This window comes from Hermetia illucens, chromosome 5, assembly GCF_905115235.1.
Source record: "Hermetia illucens chromosome 5, iHerIll2.2.curated.20191125, whole genome shotgun sequence".
In the NCBI taxonomy this organism is placed as follows: domain Eukaryota; kingdom Metazoa; phylum Arthropoda; class Insecta; order Diptera; family Stratiomyidae; genus Hermetia; species Hermetia illucens.
The window spans coordinates 38,657,723-38,674,331 of record NC_051853.1 but is presented as its reverse complement, the minus strand read 5'-3'; the positions used below and the strand labels follow the sequence as shown (position 1 = coordinate 38,674,331).

The 16,609-nt window shown below is 41.5% G+C and overlaps 1 protein-coding gene across 5 annotated transcripts in view; it reads left to right on the top strand.

Moving 5' to 3' along the window:
- Positions 1-423: 423 nt before the first annotated feature.
- LOC119657758 (band 4.1-like protein 4) overlaps positions 424-16,609 on the top strand; it is a 350,940-nt gene continuing 334,754 nt past the window's right edge. For all 5 annotated transcript variants that reach the window (XM_038064818.1, XM_038064816.1, XM_038064815.1 and 2 more), the window contains exon 1: positions 424-1,049. The gene's annotated coding sequence lies outside the window, so the exon portion shown is untranslated. The remainder of the gene's footprint in view (positions 1,050-16,609) is intronic.

Genomic DNA, 16,609 nt, shown 5'->3' with positions numbered 1-16,609 from the left:
CACAAGAAATATATTTCTTTATTTCATCTTTTACAGGCAGAAGATACTTTTTTTCATTTAATTCACTACATTCTTAATAAAGATAGTTCAAAGTCCTTATAATATCATGTAAACATAACAGCCTTTTATGTATTAAGTTCACTAAATATTGTCTATTTTGAAATACAAAATGTTTTCATTAACTTCCGCTAAAACGCATCTGAATGTCTTCATTTCGATAAGATAACTAGTTCTTTTCTGTAAGGTATCCCAGCAACATGTTGCTAGCAACAAAAACATTGACTTCAGACTCAAAAGCTCCACTGTAACATTAGAATTCATCTGCATCGGAAAGTATATTTTGTATTGTATCTATGAAACGGGAAACTGAATCTGGAGCCCGAATTGGAGCCTTGGAGCAGTTGAAGTCGTTTCGATGTTGGCGGTTTGGTCAGTTGCCGGCTAACAGTTGTACTTGACGGTTCTCGACAAGGCCGTGGACAGTGTCGTCGGTGAAAAGATAGTCAAACAAGAGACTTGTGAGATTTGAACTCTTGTTTCAGATACAGTTCGCCGGTAGCGCGATAAAAAGTTCACTTTTCCGTTGGGTGCAGTTCACGCGACCGTTGCGCGACAATTGCTAATTATTTCACACGACTCTGACGTCACGTCCGGCATACAGAGGCGTTGGGTGGACAGTGGCCGGTTGCCGGTGACCGGTACTAGTGTGGTTGCGTAGTTAAAAAGATATTATTCCGGTTCCGAGTCGGTGGATTCGGTGTGACTTAATGAAGAGCAAGATCTCGAGGTTGGTGAAAACGTGAAAGGTGGCCGTAAAGATTTGAATGCGGTATTTGTGATGGAAATTTGATTAAAATATTTGACCAGCGTTTGAGGTGATTTTGAAATTGAAGTTGCAGCGTGGGAAAAATTTGTGGTGTTCGGGGGCACTGATAGGGTCATTCATTACTTAACTGGATAATTCGGACTTAGTACTATCTGGAGGGGCGAGTTTTTGGTTTATGCGGTTACACGAAGCGATTCTAGGAGCAGCTGTACTTGTTTACGAGGTAATTTGTGATATTTGATAAGGTTCAATTATGTTTTAGTTCATTTGTATGGAGCCCGTATTTCCCTAGGATAGGGTGCACTTCCATGGTTTAATTCTTTTATAATTTATTATCACTAACTTGGATTATTTTCCTAATTTTTGTCGCTTTTGAAATTAGATACTTTAGGCACCCCATTTTGTAAAAAACCTCAAAAATCAAAATAGAGGTCAATTGATTTCGTTTTGGTATATTATATCAAATACCATTCATAAAAAGAAGGAATTCATTCCATATTTACGCGAAAGTTGGTGCCTTCCGCTTTGAAAGAAGTTTCGTTACCTATATTAGTCCTCACGTTTCCATCCGACTTTTTCCAAAAAATCATCTTCATAAAGTATTTCTAAAATCCATTTTCCAAAAGGGAAATAACTGAGGCTTTTCATACGTGTTTTGACATTCATTCATAACTTTAATCCCTATTTCCTGACAATCTTTCTCGTTACAATAATAGCCAACAAAATCTAGGATAATATTCCCTATGCCATCTATTTATAGCAAATAATACAATATTCAAAATCTTCTTATACAGTAATCTGTTACTCATAAACACAAAGTATCTCGTTCCCACCATACGAAGGGAAATATTTTGCACAATATCACATGTTCAGATGTTTCCTCTTTCGAAGTTCAGAACTTTGGGACAATATGGAGGAAGGAAAAAATTTTGCACAAGATGAAACCCTCAATCCGATTAATTTTTCTTCTGCTTGATGCAAACACTGCGCAAAAGGATGCATTGGTTACATAATTTTTGGAATTTGTCAACTTAATTTTTCTAAAAAACAAATAAAAATTTAATTAATATTTTTAATACGAGCGTGGAAATGCTATTTGTCTGCATTGTATTAAAATAAATGGATTTCAGCAAATTTGGTTTGAAATTACAAGTAGCATAAATCGTTCATAATCGGGGCTGACGCGTATAGGGTAGGTAGGTATCAGCGGCCGCTCCGAGGAGCCCAATTGGTGCTGTGGAGCGCCGTTTTGATGCTACAAACTCCTAAGAGAGCAGGGAGGCAGTAGCATTAACGAAGGCTAGAAATCTCTCTGAGGTCCCTAAAGAATGGTTTACCCAGGGACCATGGTTTGACTTTAGCTAGAACTGGCAATTGCAGAGAAAGTACTTCAGCCCCCCCCCCCTCCCTTCTCCGTAGCTTCGGTAATGCGAATTGTAGGATATGCCGAGTCTGGGGGTATGACCCCCTATGGGCCAGTGCCCCGTGCAGACCGCCGTAATCTTGAATGCATTTGCACGAGTCTGGCACAGGAGCTCCCGTGTTCGTGCTATTTTATGAGCCAGCCAAAACCTCCTTGACTTGGTGCAGGTGGTAAGCCTTCGGCATCTAAGGCCCGCTGCTGCTAAGTAGTGTGAGTAGATTCCGCCATTGACAGTCGCCAGCGAGACACCAACTCTACCCGCCGAAGGACCGCCAAGAGCTGAGCCCCGCCTGGCCAATCCGTCAGGCCGCTCATTACCCTCTATGTTCCTATACCAGTATCGCCAGTATTTCGGCTTGGATACCCTGCAAAACCTGGGAGACCATACAACTCAGATACACTGTGTGTATTCGAGAAAACCCTTGCACTGCCTCCATAGGCCATCTTTGATCCATCGGTGAAGAATACTTTGTCATAACCTTGCAACACGCTGCTGCTCCCCCGGTCTTGTGAAGTTCAGCTTGTGTGTAACATAGTCCGTAGGGAATGCCCAAATTTCCCGGGGTACTTCGTCTAGGATGTTATTGTGGCCGTAGGGCTTCACTGTCCAGCATCTGGGCTTACGTAGTCTGACGGCACTGCACGCTACAACATATTTAATACGCGACGCATGTACTATTATATTAATAACCTTAAGAAAATCTATTGTTACATTGTAGCTGTACTATTTTGAATATTACGTTCGTCAGAAACATACCTTCAGGTTGCATACCATTTAACAGACCCGACAGACCACCAGAAGTACAAAGTGAAAGTCCGAATTCGAAATTCGGATCATTTGCTATTCAACCTCGGATTGGATATTCCAATCATCAGCAAAATATCCGTTCACACTACTTTTCAAGTCCATTGGGCAAAATCAGTGAAGGCCTGACTGTGGGAGGTTATGTCCTGGAAAATGTCGATTAATTTTTTTTAGTGATGGAGTTAATAGTCTTCTTAAGAAGACAATTGAGAAAAATACAAGCTGCGCTCAAGCGAATCAACTAACCTACATTCCAAACTTTTTAACACTTTCCTTAGATTGCTTAATAGCATCATTACCGTTTGATCGTTTCATGGTTGTTGATACCAGGATCCTGGTCTGCAGATATTTAGTCTCCGACAGCCGAAGTGTAGCCTTCTAAAAGGAAAGCCACCAGCTTACTAGCACTTTAGAAAAACTGTAAACTGAGTAGTTTATATAGAACGTGGATACCGCAATGTTACTGTTAGACCTGAAGCCTACCTATAACGTCATACTTTGGAAGTCAGCTACCCTGGCGGGAAGAGTAACAACATTGATTGGTCCTTGGGGATGCCAACTACAAAAATCATGACTCCAAGCTCAGCATCCAAGTTGTATGCAGGGGAAGAACAGCACTCATAATCAGTGCATTACATAGAAATGTCTCAAAATTGGACACTGCTTCGAAAAGACCATTTTAGATATACGCAATAATTGAAAAGCTGTTAACGCTGCAAATATCAAATCATATAACATTATGTTTAGCATAGTGAAGTTTTCCATAATGAAATTCGTAGTTCCTTGGGCAGTTCGGGTTATGACCACTTGGTTTTTGAAATACTGTCGAAGCTGTGCTCCTTTGCCAAAGAGAAGTGTTAGTGTCACAAAAGTCAAGCAAGCAATCAAAGGAATAAAATCAGAGAAACAACAGGACCTGATGACAGTTGAGCTCTGGATTGCGAAAAGCTGGACCCAAGACGAGTTCGTTAATGGTGTTATTGAGAATAGTTGAATACCATCTTCCCGGCAAGATAGCGCGACTGATCCAATATGGAAAAAGAGGAGCAGTCAGAATGTTCGTCTGATTCGGTTGCCGTCTCACACCATGAAGATTTTTAACGCATTCTGAGCGATCGTAGTCATGACATCGTTTTAGCAATTGTGAAATAAACCGAATTTGTCAAAAACTGAGGTACTGTTGATGTAATATACGCTGCGTGGTTACTCATGATAAGCATCGCCCGTTCTACATTGCATTATAGATCTAGGTTGTCCTTTTGCCACATAAACTCATCTAGTATGCCTTGCGGCAACGCCTAGTGCCAGAGGAACTCGTGGACTGAGGGGCATTACTCTATTGTAACACTCTCACCACTCATCTTTATTTTTTTATTGGGACTATCACAGGGAACATAAAAAATTCGTCACCCTGCACATTACTTAATGCACATGATGTTTTGCTAACGTCTCATAATAAAGCTGATCTCGAGCAACTTATCAAAAAGTGTAAAGATCAAGTCAGTCTCAGAATCAACAACGAAACCGGCAGCAACCTGCCCAAACCTTAAAGATTTAAATATCTCGGATTAACGCTATCAGTCAGCAGTGAACTGCGTTATAAAATCGTTTAACACATTAGCGCAACCACGATTAAGTAGGGTGTACAATCCCAAATCCAGAATTTAACACAGGGTCCACCCTGTTGCTCTAGTTACGAGGGTTGTCGATTATAAAAAACAATGAATGGCGCCTTGTGGTAATGGGGACGAAAGTTTTGCGTTGGACTAGTGGCATAATACGCCATGATCACATCCGAAATGTGGATACCCACGATTAATAGGGGGTTGTACCATTGGCGAAAAAATTGCGAGAGGGGCGTCTTCAAGGTATGGTCATATAATACCCGCTAAAGAGAACTAATTTGCCAAGACTGGTCCGAATATCGAAATCGATAGCAAAGGACCTACCACCGAGCGAAATGGCGAAATCGATCAAGACGAGCCCACCCAGCTTCTCCGTACGACGAACCTGAAGAAGAAAAGGAAATAAGTGTAAACTGCTGTAGATGACACTAGGAGTACGGCTAGTAAGTTGCTTCTTTAAATAGTCCATTTTGCGGCTGATTTCATATAAAGCAACCGTTGAAAGCCCTTTTGCAAGAGTGACAGCTTTTCACTATTAATCCGTATTAGATGCTGGTGTTTAATTCTGTTTCCAGACATCTAGCAGCCTTAGTTTGGTTGGCCATGGCTGCTAAATACTCCATAAAGTTAATATGTTCCGTACCAAACCTGCAATACAGTTATAACCAGAGATGAGTTCATTCAGCTGGCCCTACCCATCCACTCGATGCTGGCTTCCCGATTTCTAGTAGCTGACAATTAGAATGCCGACAAAATGAGCATATTGAAGCGATGCTGGAATGCTCAACAACCAGAGCATCGCGAGTTGGAGGTCCTGACAATTGAAGCCGACGGACAAATACGGCTTAAAAATCATAAGTCGCCAGGAGTCGATGGAATTAACGCTGAATTGATTTAATATGGAGGCGACCAATTACACCAAGTGGTTCATCAACTTATGCTCAAGATGTGGGATAGTGAATCAATCCCTGACGACTGGCAACGAGGCATTATCTATCCCATTTATAAAAAGGGAGGGTGCAGTAATTTTAGAGGTATCATGTTGCTGAGTACCATCTATAAGATATTCTCCTCTATCTTGCTAGGTCGGAGAGCTCCATACGCCCAGACCATCATTGGCCCATACCTGAAAGGCTTCACTCCAGACAAATCACCAACAGATCAGATTTTCTCTCTGTGGCAAGCGATGGAAAAGCTTTTAGAATATGGACATCAGTTGCAGTATCTTTTCATCGACTTTAAGGCCGCCTATGATAGCATAGCCAGGGTAAAACTGTACACGGCCATGAGAGAATTCGGTATCCCGACGAAATTAATAAGACTGACTAGGCTGACCCTGACCAATGTGCGAGGCCAGATAAAAGCAGCAGGATCACTCTCAAGACCATTCGACATCAACAACGGTTTACGAAAAGGAGACGCCCTATCATGTGGCCTTTATAACCTGATTCTGGAAAATAATAATAATAATCGTTGGCGCAACAATCCATATTGGATCAGGGCCTTGAAGTGTGTTAGAGCACTTCATTCAAGACCGTAACGGTACACTAGGAGGCAATGTGGTCAGCATTGCGCTCGCCCGAGATTATTACCCTGATTTGACTCAGGTACTCATTCACAGCTGAGTCGACTGGTATCCGACGTCAAATCACGATGCAAATTCCACTGCCACCAGTGAGATTTGAACCGCGACCTTCCGTATGACAGCCTAGTGCTCTAACCACGGAGCTATCCGGACACAGATTCTGGAAAAAGTGATCCGTAATGCTGGGATAAATGCGAGGGGTACGATCCTCTTTAAGTCCACCCAAATACTGACCTATGCTGACGATATAGCCACCATGGGAAAAACGACCCGAGACGTACAAACTGCCTTCATCTAGATCGAGCAGGCCTTGCATCCGATAACAGCTACGACAATGAAATCCGCGCACGGTTGTTGGCTGCCAAAGGAGCCTATTTCAGCTTACAAAAGCTGTTTCGCTCGAAACGCCTTACTATAGAGTCAAATCTGTACAAGACAGTGTACAAGACAATGATCTTGCCAGCCCTCATGTATTCCTCAGAAATCTGGGTTCTTAGCAAGAAAAATTTTGAACTCTTGGCCGCGTTCGAGAGAAGAATCCTCCGAAGAAGGTAGCTTTTAGGGATATCTAATTGGTGGACCTCGACGCAAAACCGGGATGTCTGGAGTTCCTTATTAAGGGAGGGGTGTTTTGCATTCTAAATAAAGTGGTTTTGCATCGGATAATAATTTTGCTGATAATAATAATGAAAATCCCTATCCAAAGACCTCAGGTTCTTTCAACACTTTGTGTTCAAGTCCGCTCGACTACATGAATCGTTGTAGCTTCAACCTACAGAACAGACTTATGTAATAGTGGATGGCTTGATGCACTAAGTGGTGTTGTCATTTAGTGCTGACCACGCCAATTGATCCTCAGTATAGATTTGAATAATACAACCCTACCAATTTTATCCTAGACATTTTTCAGCTACGAGTGTATCTGATAGTGTATATTTCTATGTGGGATATGGTCATCATTTCTCCAAAGTGGTTGGCCAGTTTTATAATTGGCTTTTCGTGGAACATCGATGAAGAAACCGAAAGAATTCGTGCCAAGTGAAGGATTATGTCCTTTCAATCTTGAGATCTTATCCGCTGTGGGGATCAAAGTTCACTTAGAAGCGATTACTTTTAAACAATTTTTTTTACTGTTGATTAATTCCTTATTGCAGAGCAGATACGTGTTTTGGATCCAACATGTGTCCTTTTTCGCGTACCTGCTCTGAAATAAAGAAATAATTTTCAGTAAAAGGGAAATCGTTTACAATAGCGAAGACCCTAGAAAAAGAAGGATTCCCTGGCAGCAATTTTCTATGGTACACATTAAAACCCACTATCCTAAAATCACGTGCCGTGAAATTTGAAGCATTGGTATTGCCAGGAATAGGCAACGAGAATTGCCATGGTCGACGTGCTATGTGCCAATTGCATAGAAGAAAAAGTTTTCTTTCATATACAAGAAATCGAGCTTTATGCACACACTTTCCTTCTACTTGACCAATTAAGTATCATGCTCAATAATAGGTACTATCCACATGTTACGTCTTGGAATAAGTTTTAATAGCGGTCAACGTGACTATTCGGTGAACTATGGTCAACAACGAGGACATGAAGGTCCTGGGGGTTTAACGAGAGTACCTGCCGTGTAGGCATAATCCCAAGCGCAAGCGGTGCTAGCTCCTCCACCTGATCTACACTTACTAAATCGGTTTGCAGCAAAGGTACACCCTTCCAACAACGAGGACAAAAGGATTAGAGTGGACCGCTCAGGTAATTGCAGCTCCACCGAATTGTTCCATTGACATGCACTTGCTTGCATTTGTTCTAGTCGTCTGGTGAATATAGCAAGGTTTTTTTAGTCCCTTTTAAATCATAAACAAAAATTTACGTGTTTTATACTTATATGGTATGCAAGAATCACACCAGAATATGAATTAAAAGTTTAGGGAAATCCGCGAAATCTTCTGAAAAAAAACCGTGAAACGGGATCAAAAAACAAAAAAAAAAACCGAACTGGGTGTTTACGTGGGGGCCTATGGGGTTGCCTCCTTAAATTGGCATCTCCCGGTTCAGTTTGCGCAGAAAATTTTGAGCTATACGCGCTAACTTCACCCTAATCTCCGAGGTTTTGCAATAAACTTTTCTCTTTTCTATCAAAATATCCACAATATTAAATTGAGATCTGAGTCAGAATTCTGCTTGAAACTAACCCTAAGGACGTGGTCTCATGAGGACCTTCACTGTCATTGTGAGGGAGAGTTAGAACACTCGAGAGAGTTTGCTGGCCTACAAACATCGATCCATTTGTATTTTTTTGTGTTTTACGAAACGTTATTGAAATTGGTTCACTGCATGTCGGTCGGTTTGTCCCTCTTTCACACGCTCGTTTCTCAGAAACAGTTGTCTTTCAATACGGTACAAAGCTTGAAACTGTGGACCCCCCATACATGCGTTGAATTTAAAGGGCATCCCCATGGACTTTAGAGAGAGGCGCAAGATTTATTTTCACCGAATATAACCGTGTGATGTATCAAATGAAAGGTATCGATTAGTACATGTTAGTTTTTACATTAGTTGCAAAGGAGAGGAGTGCGGGCTGTCGAAAGGGGTCGAATACTTCAAGGATTTATTATCGGAAGCTACGTAATAGAAAAGTTGGAAAAATTATGCCCATGGTACCTAGGCCTCAAAATACTCTCCATTGTATCTGCTCAAATAAAGCCTATAATAATATATTATACGCTTTAATCATACTGGAAAGTTTGGTGCAGTTTTTAACATTATTAGCAAAGTTATAGTAGGCCAAAGTTACTTCTTTTGCGTCAAATTACTACTTCGAGAGAGATCAGAGATGAAGTGTCAGCACCATATCAATTGAACATCGGGTGTATTAAATATATGTATTATATATATATTAAGACCCATGTATTATGTATATTCTTACATAGGAATCTACGAAATCTTTCACATCTGAAGCGTCGAGCTTCCGATTTCCGGCTTATTTAAGCTTGGCTAGAGTGTTATATTAATTGAATTTTAGGAGCCAGCTTATAGAGAATGATTGAATAATAAATGTTGCAATAATATGCACGGATTTCCATAGAAAATTTGAAAGGAAGAAAAGCCATCTAACTACGGCGTTAACGCTACTTACCGGAAACATATTCATGTTGTACGAAAAAAAATGCGTTCGCTCTTGATGAAAACGTTGTTAACAAATTCAATCTCATGAGCAAACAAATGGTTAAAATTCAGTAAACATGCATACAATATAGATACACATCTGCATCTAATTTGTGGTGAGTTGTTTTTATTTGGTAGTATCCACCACAAAATAATTGCAACCGAAAACAATTTTACTGTGTTATGATGCAAGAAAATAAATTCAGACTAACAATGTCCTCCCAATGTTACAACCAACATAACTTTAGCTCAAAGCTGATTTACAGTCGGTAAATGTTATGTTAACTGATGTTCCCAGGGTTAGGCAAAGTAGCTGTGCAAGATGCTTAGTGAATTTCAAGGTTTATGGGTACTAAAGATACTAAATCTTTTTTCAACTACGCATTGCACTTTTTTGGTTCTAGAAAATCTACAAATTTGGTGCTACCTAATCCGCCTCTAAACACAGAAGCACTCGCACAACTTTTAAAGGAAACTTGTAACATTTCAGTTCTCCATGACTTTTCTTACTTTTCTTACTTTTTCACTTTCCTAGCTTCAGATGCGATGACGAGGAAACAGTTATGCAGTTGCCAATGAATCAGGCGATGCAACACCCCAGCTGAAGTGATAGCTACTTGGCTGGTTTGAGTTTTCGACGAGTACGTGGAGTGCACTGGAGCTCTTTGCTGATCTACAGCTATGGGATGACGGCAGTATCGCGTTGGTTAAAATGAAGAATCCAAGCAAATCCCTAACGGTAGATATAGTCTACGATTGGATACGATCGACTGATCTGCAACCTAAAGATTTCAATTCTGCAGAAAATATCCGTAGCGAAAATTCACATTCTGCTGATGCCGTTAATGTTCCCCTGCAAATGACCGTGAACATTATCACGGGCGTTAGAAGTTCATCGTGCACTTGAAATGCTACATAACTGGTATCTGGTACTCAGTATCTGGTACTAGCCATCTGAATTGACGATACATAGCATGAAGCGACAACATTTCGATTTGCGATTCATTCTGGAATTTCTTGGATTTATCGTCATCTTATGGTGTGGTGGTACTGAAGGAAATGTTATTTGACGTAATTGTTTTGCATTTATCTATCTAATACTTCGATTAGGAGAAAACAGTAGTGTTTATGAACTTTATTCGATTTCTTAACGGAGAAAATGTTAACTTGATCGTTGAAGTGGTATTTACAATGCTAACTCTATACAAATCATGGAAAGTTGAACTGGCTGCACCGGTCTGCAGAAAAGTTTCTGAACAGCTTTATCGAATTCGGAGTCTGCCAGAGATCTGCATCTTTCTGTATTTCTCTACAGTGCTGCATGTGATATAAACAATGCAAGTGGCAATTAATTTGAAAGAAAACGAGACACTTATTTCGACTATCGTTTTCTCGGCGCCTACAAATTTTCCCAGTATATCTTGGCACTGAAGCTTTGTCTAAAACAGAATAAGTACAACATACTATTACCCTCCTTCGGACATTATTATCCATTCGGAAATTTGCATAATTTTAAAATGATTCCGACTGTGGAAACCATAGAAGGGTCTTTCAGAAAGCTAAACTGTTCTACTTATGTGCATTCTGCTCTTTTTGATAAACCATGTTCTTACCTGTAGCTTTCAGGTTAACTCAGCGCACTCTTGATTTCTGTGGCTGTCGTATTCACTGGGTCTCATTTTTTTAAACCCAGGAGGACTGTTTGTGTTTCTCCATTCATTCGTTGCTGTTGCCTGATAAAGAATTCATGCCGCACAAACTATAATAACACAAAAAATGGAAAAAAATTTGGACCGACACTCTAATGAGTGATCTTTTCTAATTTTGGGCCGCTGAATTAGGGTATGACCTCCGTTTTTTCCATCACCCTCCGTTTTTCGGTCACAGCCTTATTTTGGTTGAAGTTGAAGTGAAATCGGTGAATTTCGTCTAATCTGCTCATTTCACGGCGAAGACTATATCTTACGATAAACATCTTTGGGGATCCGAGGGGGTGGAAAAAGGGGGTGAAGGGGTATTTTTACCAAAAATCCATAAAAAAATCATTAAAAAATCAACATTTTATGGTTAGAAGAGGTGGAGGGGGAGGGGCAAGTATTGAAATGAAACATAACGCTGAGCAATGACAAATACATACGTGCATCTACTTTGAAGTTTTTCTCCTTTTGTAAGGGTCCTCCGGTGTTTCTCGAATTTGAATCCAACAGTAGTCCACCAATATACGAGGGTTCTATTTTCCCGCGTATCTGTTCTCCATTTGGGCAATCTTTTGATGAAATCTTTCAGCATGCCCGTCCAAAACGACTCCACAATTTTCCGGGAAAAGCCCAGGTAGGAGTGGAGAAAGTGAATTTTCAACGACATATTGCAATCATCAATTCGTTGTTGATAGCCCTCTAATCTTCTGCTTCCATGAAAATTGCGGCAAGCAAAGATAAAAGATTTCCAGGCTCTTTTCTCTTTTCTTGACAAGCTGTTGGAGAAAGCATCGTCATCAAATAATTGTTTAATCTGAGGTACCCTCAAGTATGTCTCCTTTGATTTTGATATCACTTAGATGCAGAGATTTTTGCTTGAGGTATAAAAATCCTTTACCTTCCTTATTTTCAACAAATTGTTTTAAAAGGACCAGCTTAATGTGAAGTGGAGGTATAATGATTTGTATTAAGGTTTTGTGTAAAACAAAACCTTGTTTAAATCGATTCACTGTCTGTCTGTCACGCGCACTTTTCTCCAAAACGGCGTCCACGCGTGCAGCGAGTGACATAAATTTAGATCGAGTTTAAAAGGAGCTTCCCGTACATGCAAAGGCGGAATTTAAAAAAAAATTTCAGCGGATATACTCGTGTAGGGCATCAAATGAAAGGTCTCAATTAGTACGTTCCAAAACTGAGATAAGTTTTGGCGTGAATAGCGCAGTGCGCGAGTAAGGATTCAAAATGTACGCACTTAAAGTGAGACAGGACTCATTTTCGGAAACTACCCAACCCAGAAATCCGAAAAAACTCAGGGTAATGCGCTTAGATGAAAGCTAGGTCTCAAAATATGCCCCTTTCCGGTATGTCCTCTAAGTTTATTTGAGTTGGTAATATTATAGTATATTACCAAGTTTTAGAAATTGACTGAAAAACCCCCCTTAAGTTCATCCTATGAGTACTAAATTTTGCGCCGAGATAGAGGACCATTTTTCGCGCCAAATTTCAAAGCTATAGCAGTTAAAATTTCTCGGAAATTTACTGCTTCTAAAGCCATGCAAATAAGATGCTGACGTGATAATTGACGAGAATAATTGACATTCGAATGAAATATTAAAATTCCATTCATGAAGAATCTATCTCTCCCTAGCCCTTATTAAAATCGGTTCAATGTCTGTCTGTCCGTTTGTCGGCTGGGGGAAATCCATCATGGATACGCATATAGAATCTAGGACATGCATGCCGGACTCTTACCGAATAAAACAACCCATATTTTCTCCACACTCTCCCCGCGGGATCACCATTTCGGTATTGCTTCGCGGGGCTCTTCAGTTCTTAGTTGTTCACTCTAAACGAGCTGCTATCGCTTTGCGTGGCGTTAATTGCAGTAGCTTCCTTTCTATGTCTCCGCTGAACTTCTGCTGCTTTTAGTTGCTGGTAGATCCGTTTCCCATTGCAACTACCGCGTCCAATGTTGTATTTGATTACACCATGTACCTTATCAGACTTTCCACCGTTAAACGGGTATTTAGCTCTATTTAAAGCTTTCTCCTTGAGCTTTTATATCTGGGGCAGGCAAAGAAAACGTGTTGTGCATTTTCGGCTGTACCTTCGCACGTAGGACAGTCAGGCGATTCATTCCCCTCAGGGGTTGTTAGCGACTTTTAACGGGTCGCTTACGATACGCGGTGTGACGTCCCCGAGGTGCACAACGTTTGTACGCCAACGAGGAAGCATGTGGCACAATATAGATCACCAAAAAGGAGACTCCGCAACGCTATAAATAAAAGCAAAGCTCGCGGATGGAAGGATCTTGTTAATGAGGTGAATGAGGACCCGTGGGACTTGACTATAAGCTTGCCACTCGGAAAATCGGGGCTCTGCGGAAGCCCTGCATACTGAGCACCGACCAGCCCGACCACATTGTGCGGGCATTGTTCCCCAGACACCCTGTACGGGTGATGCAAATAGCGCGGAAAGCGTCGTGGATTGCGCCCTTTTCACAATGAGAGAGCTCGAAGAAGCGGTTCTCACTATGAAAAACAGGAAGGCACCTGGTCCTGATGGCATCCCGGCGGAAGTTTACAAACTGGTGTTCCGACAACGGGCAGAAATGCTGCTTGAAGTGTTCAACGCGTGCTTGATGGAGGGCATTTTTCCTTGCCGCTGGAAAGTGGCCAGACTCGCGTTGATCAGTAAGGGTAAAGGAGACCCGGAGCTCCCGTCTGCATACCGCTGTGTACGCTCGACACGGCCGGAAAAGTGCTCGAGAAGCTCATGAGGGGTAGACTCGCTGAAGCGATCCGTGCTGCCGGGAATTTATCTGCAAGGCAGTTCGGGTTTAGAACAGGGAAATTTACAGTGGATGCTGTTAAGGAGGTCGTAAATGTGTTTAATCGAGCCGGGGCACACAGCCGCCGATCTCGACGGATAGTGCTCCTCATAACGCTTGATGTCAGAAATTCCTTCAATTCCGTAAGATCGACAGATATGCTAGGCACACTAGAAAACTCCTTTCACGTGCCAAGCTATCTCTTGCGGATATTGAGGGATTATCTGAAAGGCCGCTCCCTGCTCTATGAGACGCTAGAGGGCCAGAGGAGGATAGAAATCAAGTCGGGAGTAGCACAGGGATCAATCCTAGGGCCGAACCTCTGGAACTGGCTCTTCTTACTACGAAGAAGATTGAACTCGACCGGCGGAGGGATCGGACGATAAAAAAAAAAAATTCAGGCGATTCATCTTAACCGAACCTATAAAGGTAACTCCTATATCCACTGTGTCCGGTTAAGAACTGAGTCAGATCGTAACTCGTCTCGCCGTGGATAAGCCTGTGTATCCACCGGCCATTCTCCGCCTGGTCCCACGCTGCTTGCCATGCAGCCAGTGACCGTAAACGCTCAGTTTACTTGTTTAGGCTTGCTTCCTGATTTTCGTACAGACAACTTGCCTCATCTGTTAGAATATCTACCGGGATTACCCCCGCAATCACGCATGCTGCCTCATAGGATGTTGTTGGGTAGGCGCAACATGTTCAGAGAGCGCTTAATCGATATGTAACTTGAAGCTGTCTACGATTTTCTCCGATTTTTATCGGCAAACTCCAGCCCGTGGTCTTTAAGCCAAGACTTGGTCGTCCTTATAGTTTCGTTCGCATATATCTGTACTTCGTCGGGGTGATTGGATGTCGTCGTCATCTGCGAATCCGACGACAACGTCTTATTTAACTACTGGAAGCCGTAAAACGCCATTATACATTAAGTTCCATAGCAGAGGGCCTAGAACAGACCGCTGCCGAAGTCCTGCCGTTATTACATACATCTTCGACCCTTCGTCCGTATCATAAAGTAGCTTCCGCTGTTGGAAGTAACCGAAGATCTGTCTGTCTCTCACACGCACTTTTTTCAGAAACGGCTGTACCAATTGACACGAAATTTGGTGGGAAGGTGGGAACTGTGAACGCCCAGACATGCAGTAAGTAATATTCTGCTACGTTGAGATTTAGGGGGGGGGGGAGGGGTCCCCATACATGTAAAAGGGGCGTGTAAAAATTTTTTTCACCGAATATAGTCACGTGGGGTACCAAATGAAAGGTTTCGATTTCTTCAACGGAACTACCCAACCGAAAATCTGAAGAAATTCATGAAGCTGCATCTATGATATATGGTGCCCATGCCTCAAAATACTCTCCATATCAATATCCGTTCAAATTAAGTTAATGAAAGTATATTACTATATTTTTGGGGAAATTGAGTAAAACACCCCTTAAGTTTATTCGAGAGTCATGAAAGTTGGTAGTAGTATAGAATATAATATAAAGCATATTGTTCCGAAGTTTGATCAAAATCATTCTATTAGTGACAAAGTAGCTGAAAATTGACTTTACCGTGTAAATTTACTGCAACTAAATATCAATATCACACTAAAGTGGGTAGTCAGACATTTGAAATGCATACACATAACGGGCTACGTACAAATGGGATAGTTCTACACTCAAATATACTCACAGAAGAAGAAAACAAAACCTTTCGTACCTGAAGCGTCTAGCTTCCGGTTTCCCGACTTGTTTGTATCAGTTGCAGGTTAAATTCTTCGCATTCACTAATAATATTAAACTCAGAGTGTGAAGTGTATAGAGTTGACTATTATTAATATAGATCTTCCCATCAAGTGATTTATGTAAATCGCTTTCTAAAAACTAGAGGGCAATGAAACTAACTATGTGACACGGAGCTGTCGTTCACTCGTCGCTTCTCACATCTTCTTTTTCTTCAGCCTTCCCGTTCACAAGCGGGGTCGGCTCGTTATGATCGGTTTCGTCATTTTATTTTATCAAATGCCTGATCTAGATGTAATTGCGAGACTTTTAAATCTCCATCCAGCATATCAAGCGACGGTTATTTCGGCCGGCCTTTTGGTCGTTTACCGTTGACTTCGATCTTCAGACAAATATTGGTAATTGAATTCTCCTTAGCGCGAATTACGTGACCATACGATCGAAAACGCCTCTCACGCAGCTTTCCCGCTATCGGTACAACCCCATATCGATCGCGGATATACTCATTTCCGACGTGATCAAAATGAGTCATGCCACCAGGCAAATGCAACATCTTCGTCTCCATTACCGCAAGACGCCGTTCATTGTCTTTTATACTCGGCCAACACTCGAAACTATAGAGAGAGGCAGACGGACGAAATTGCGGTAAATTTTAGATTTGAAACGTTCGCTGATACATCGTATCGTATCAGAACACCAGTTGTGGAATGCCACTTCATCCAGGTCGCATTAATGTGTGAAACAATTTCATACCGCAGTTCTCCATTGGTTGATAGCATTGACCCGAGATATTTAAATCGCTCAGTTCTGGGCAGGTTACTGAAGCTGACAGCACTGAGCAATTTAAATATCACGAGTGAATGCTGTCAGCCAATGGAGAACTGGTTTATGCTCCTCATATAGGGAAACACAAAACCTTTTATACTTG